The sequence below is a fragment of the Somniosus microcephalus genome, chromosome 3 (assembly GCF_052327205.1).
Source record: "Somniosus microcephalus isolate GS21.2 chromosome 3, FLI_Smic_1.0, whole genome shotgun sequence".
In the NCBI taxonomy this organism is placed as follows: Eukaryota; Metazoa; Chordata; class Chondrichthyes; order Squaliformes; family Somniosidae; genus Somniosus; species Somniosus microcephalus.
Window position 1 is genome coordinate 330,903,494 of NC_140989.1, and position 6,068 is coordinate 330,909,561.

Genomic DNA, 6,068 nt, shown 5'->3' on the forward strand with positions numbered 1-6,068 from the left:
CGGTAAGGCAGCTATACAAGCATCCCTCACGTATACCAAACATTACTGTTTAAATTTAGCCAGCAGCCAGGACCGTTTTGCCAGCATCTGGTTGGGCAGCAGGGAAAGGGCATTCTAGCTCGCAGCTCTCCTAAATTGGTGCTCCTTTAGTATGGCTCTTTAGCCAACTTTTTAACAAAATATTATTAGTCATCTGAAGGGGAATATTCCACTCGTGATGGAAAGAAAAGTGACTAAAGGAATCACCCTCGAGTTGTCCACTCTCTCCAATGCCTCAATTTAATATTACCATCCTAGTTTTGAAATCCATAACAGCCTTGCCTCTCCCTATCTCTCTAACCTCCTCCAGCCATATTAAACATTTTAAACAAACTGATTGTCCTGCACATTATTTGGTCTTGGATTATGATTTTAAAAGCCCCTCCCCACCAAAAGAAAACTGGTCAACTAATTCAGGCCTCTTGTGAATCCCCCCCATCCCATTGCCCTACCGTAGGCGGCGGTGCCCTCAGCTGCCAAGGCCCTATGCACTGGAATTCCCTCCATAAAACCTTCCATCTCTCTCTCCTTTCAGACCCTCCTTAAAGCCCACCTCTGACCAAACTTTTGGACAACTGTCCTGAAAGCTCCTTTGGCTCGCTGTTCATTTTTCCTTACACCTCTGATTTTTTCCCTACATTAAAAGTACTATAAGTGCAAGTTGTTTATAGACGTGCTTTTTTTAAAAAAAAAAAAAGCAAAGCCCAACTGCTTTGACACAGAAGAAGGAACTTGTATTTATATAGCACCTTTCACATCCTCAGGACATCCCAACATGCTTTACGGCCAATTAATTTACTTTTGGAGTGTAGTTACTGTTGTGTAAGCAAATATTTTTGCAAAGAGCAAGGTCTCTCAAACAGCATTGAGATAAATGAACATTTAATTTTTTTTGGTAATAACAAGACGCTGGAAAAACTCAGCAGGCCAGGCAACATCCGTGGAGAGAGAAATACAGTCAACGTTTCAGGTCGAAACCCTTCAGAACTGAGGAAAAAAGGCAGGAAATGAAACAGATTAAAAGGCAGTTTGGGGGCTGGGAAATGAGGGAGGGGAGGAAAGAAGAGATATTCAAGGTGAGACGAGATGGTAATAGGACAGGTGAAACAAACTGGCTCTAGATGAAGTGTGAAATGTGCTGGCAGAGTGAAAGACAGCTGCCATGTGGGAGAGAAAAAAAGCAGAAAAGGCACAAACCAAAAGTGTGTATAAAAATATAATAGGGGCCGAGGTTATGATCTGAAATTGTTGAACTCGATAGAGAGTCCGGAAGGCTGTAAAGTGCCTAATCGGAAGATGAGGTGCTGTTCCTCGAGCTTACGTTGAGCTTCCGTGGAACAATACAAGAGGCTGCAGACGCTGAGGTCTGAGTGGGAATGGAACAGTGAATTGAAATGACAGACGGCTGGAAGCTTGGGGTCACCCTTACGGACTGAACGGAGGTGTTCTGCAAAGCGGTCACCCAATCTGCGTTTGGTCTCCCCAATGTGGAGGAGACCACAGCGTGAGCAGTGAATATAATATACTAGATTGCAAAAAGTACAAGTAACTCGCTGTTTCACCTGGAAAGGGGTGTTTGGGGCCATGGACAGTGGGAAGGGGGGAGGTATATGGGCAGGTATTGTATCTCCTGCGCTTGTGCGGGAAGGGGTGCTGGGGGTGATAGAGGAGTGGACTAGGGTGTCTTGGAGGGAGTGGTCCCTACGGAATGCTGAAAGGGGAGGGGAAGATGCATTTGGTGATGGGATCACGTTGGAGGTGGTGGAAATGGTGGACGATGATCCGTTGAATGTGGAGGCTGGTGGGGTGAAAGGTGAGGACAAGGGGAACCCTATCGTGGTTCCAGGAGGGAAGGGCAGGGGTGAGGGCAGAAGTGCGGGAGATGGAACAGACCCGGTCGAGGGCCGTGTCAACCACGGTAGAGGGGCATCCTCGGTTGAGGAAAAAAGAAGACATGTCGGAAGCACTAGTTTGAAGGTGGCATCGTTGGAGCAGATGCGGCGGAGACGGAGGAACTGGGAGAATGGAATAGAGTCCTTGCATAAGGCGGGGTGGGAGGAAGTGTAGTCCAGGTAGCTGTGGGAGTCAGTGAGCTTGTAGTGAATGTTGGTCAATAACCTATCCCCAGAAATGGAGACTGAGAAGTCGAGGAAGGGAAGAGTTGGAGATGGACAATGTGAAGGTGAGGGAAGGGTGGAAATTGGAGGCAAAGTGAATGAAATTGTCTAGTTCAGGGCGAGAGCAGGAAACCGCACCGATAGTCATCAATTTACCGGAAAAAGGTGAGGGAGGGGACCCGAGTAGGACTGGGACAAAGAGTGTTCCACATATCCCACGAAAAGGCAGGCATAGCTAGGACCCATGTGGGTATCCATAGCAACACCTTTAATTTGGAGGAAATGAGTGGAGTCAAAGGCGAAGTTGTTCAATGTGAGAACAAGTTCAGCCAGGCGGAGAGGGTGGTGGTGGATGGGGACTGGTCGGGCCTCTGTTCAAGGAAGAAGCGGAGCGCCCTCAGGCCATCCTGGTGGGGGATGGAGGTGTAGAGGGATTGTACGTCCATGGTGAAAAGGAGGCAGTTGGGAACTGGAAACTTAAAGTGGCGGAGGGCGTCAGAAGAGTCGTGGATGTAGGTGAGAAGAGACTGGACAAGGGGAGAAAAAATAGAGTCGAGATAGGAAAAGAGAAGTTCGGTGGGGCAAGAACAGGCTGAAACGATGGGTCTACCAGAGCAGTCCTGTTTGTGGATCTTGGGAAGGAGGTAGAAGCGGGGTTGAGGAACTGAGGTTGGTGGCCGTGGGGAGAAGATCTCCAGAGGAGATGAGGTCAGTGACAGTCTTGGAAACGGTGGTTTGATGTTCGGCAGTGGGGTCATGGTCCAGGTGGAGGTAGGAGGTGTCGGAGAGTTGGCGTTCAGCTTCCACTAGGTAGAGGTCGGTTCACCAAACAACAACACCACCACCCTTATCAGCAGGTTTAATGACAATGTCGGGGTTGGACCTGAGCGAATGGAGTGCTGCAAGTTCAGAGGGAGGTAGGTTGGAGTGAGGGGAGCAGAGAAATGGAGACAGCCAATATCACGGCGGCAGTTAGCAATGAAAAGATCTAGAGGGTAAGAGGCCAGAGGGAGGGGTCCCGGTAGAATGAGAATTCTGAAAGTGGGAAAAAGGGTCAGCCGTGGGGAGGGAAAGACTCGGAAAAAGAGCTCAGCATCGTGCTGAGCTCGAAATTCATTGAGGTGGGGGCGTAAGGGGATCAAGCTCGGGTCTTTGCTGAGGACTGACCGGGGTCAGAGAGGGGAAGGTCAGAGGGGATAGTGAAAACGCGGCAGGGGGTGAGATTGGGAGAAGGGGGTCAGAGGAAAGTGAGGGGAAGAAGGTTCTGGAGGGGCGTTGGTGTTCAAGAGTTGATGAAGCTTGCGATGCCCATATACCTCCACCCTTCCCACTGTCCAGGGCCCCAAACACCCCTTCCAGGTGAAACAGCGATTTACTTGTACTTCTTGCAATCTAGTATACTGTGTTCACTGCTCACTATGTGGTCTCCTCTACACTGGGGAGACCAAATGCAGATTGGGTGACCCCGAGCTTCCGGTCGCCTGTCATTTCAATTCACCGTTCCATTCCCACTCAGACCTCACCATCTGCGGCCTCTTGCATTGTTCCACGGAAGCTCACCGTAAACTCGAGGAACATAGAAGGTAGGAGCAGGAGTAGGCCATTTGGCCTCTCGAGCCTGCTCCACCATTCAATATGATCATGGCTGATCATCCAAATTCAGTACCCAGTCCCCGCTTTCTCCCCTTGATCCCTTTAGCCTTAAGAAATATATCCCACGCCTTGAATATATTTAATGAATTGGCCTCTACTGCCTTCTGTGGTGGAGAATTCCACAGGTTCACCACTCTCTGGGTGAAGAAATTCCTCCTCATGTCTGTCCTAAATGGCTTACCCCTTATCAGACTGTGACCCCCCAGTTCTGGACTCCCTGACCACCAGGAACATCCTTCCTGCACCTAGTCTGTCCCGCATCTAGTCTGTCCAGTCCTATCAGAATTTTATAAGTTTCAATGAGATCCCCTCTCATTCATCTAAACCCCAGCGAGTACAAGCCCAATCGACCCAATCTCTCCCCATACGTCATTCCTGCCATCCCAGGTATCAGCCTGGTGAATCTTCGCTGAACTCCTTCCATGGCAAGAACATCCTTCCTCAGATAAGGTGACCAAAACTGCACACAATACTCAAGATGTGGCCTCACCAAGGCCCTGTACAACTGCAGCAAGACATCCTTGTTCCTGTACTCAAACCCTCTCGCTACGAAGCCCAACATACCATTTGCCTTCTTAACCGCCTGCTGCACCTGCATGCTTACCTTCAGCGACTGGTGCACAAGGACACCCAGGTCTCGTTGCACTTCTCCTTCTCCCAATCTATTGCCATTCAGATAATCTGCCTTCCTGTTTTTGCCACCAAAGTGGATAACCTCACATTTATCCACGTTATATTGCATCTGCCATGCTTCTGCCCAATCACCCAACCTGTCCAAATCATCCTGGAGTTTCTCGGTATCCTCCTCACAGCACACACGCCCACCCAGCTTTGTGTTGTCTGCAAATTTGGAGATATTACATCTAGTTCCCTTGTCTAGATCATTAATATATATTGTGAATAGTTGGGGTCCAAGGACTGATCCCTGCAGTACCCCACTAGTCACTGCCTGCCGCTTGGAAAAAGACCTGTTTATTCCAACTCTTTGCTTTCTGTCTGCCAACCAGTTCTCTATCCAAGTCAATACCTTAACCCCTAATCCCATGTGCCTTAACTTTACACGCTAATCTCTTATGCGGGACCTTATCGAAAGGCCTTCTGAAAGTCCAAATATACCACATCCACTGGTTCTCCCTTATCTATTTTACCAGTTACATCCTCAAAAAATTCCAGCAGCACCTCATCTTCCAATTAGGCACTTTACAGCCTTCCGGACTCAATATCGAGTTTAGCAATTTCAGATCATAACCTCGGCCCCTAATATTTTGGTTTGTGCCTTTTTCCTTTTTTTCTCTCTCCCACATGGCAGCTTTCATTCTGCCAGCGCACTTCACACTTCATCTAGAGCCATTGTTTGTTTCTTTACCTGTCCTATTACCATCTCATCTCACCTTGAATATCTCTTCTTTCCTCCCCTCCCCCATTTCCCAGCCCCCAAACTGCCTTTTAATCTGTTTCATTTCCTGCCCTTTTTTTCTCAGTTCTGAAGGAGGGTTTCGACCTGAAACGTTGACTCTATTTCTCTCTCTTCGGATGTTGTCTGGCCTGCTGAGTTTTTCCAGCGTCTTCTGTTATTTTGGATTTCCAGCATCTGCAGTATTTTGCTATCGTAATTTGTTTTGGTGTTGGTTGTGGGAGAAATGTCAGTTTAATGTCTCATCTGAATGATGCCACCTGTGACGGTACCACACTCCCTCATTACTGAACTGAAATGTCAGCCTAGCTTCTTAAAGCACAACAGACTATGGTATGAAAAAGCTAAATTGCAACAGTAAGTTTTTTGGGATAATAGATCCTTTGTGTTTAAAAGTTTTGAATCCTGTAATTATGTACTTTGAGGTGGTCATGGGGTAGTAGATTATCAAATCTCCCTTTTTTAAATCATGAAATTTTATATCTTGTGGAGTGTGATGGCACAATTTTCCCCATGCAATAGCTTTGAAGGAGGTGAAACAGGTGATTCTAGTCGGGGGAAAATCAGATCACAGTTAAATGGTCACAGAGTACTGTCTTTATAAAAAAAAAAAGGATCTTTATGTTCTGACTCATTGTACCATGGCCGAAAACCATGCACCTTTATGCTTGCGACACTACATACAGCAAGTTGCCAATATCAGCCTTGTCATCAGAGGAACAGCTTGGAGCAAACGCAACTGCCTCTGCACAACAGAATGACTATCTAAAGATGAGCTTGCACTTTGAGCACCACTTGGTTCTAGAATATAAAGAAAGGGAAGTAAAAAAATAAATAAATAAAAA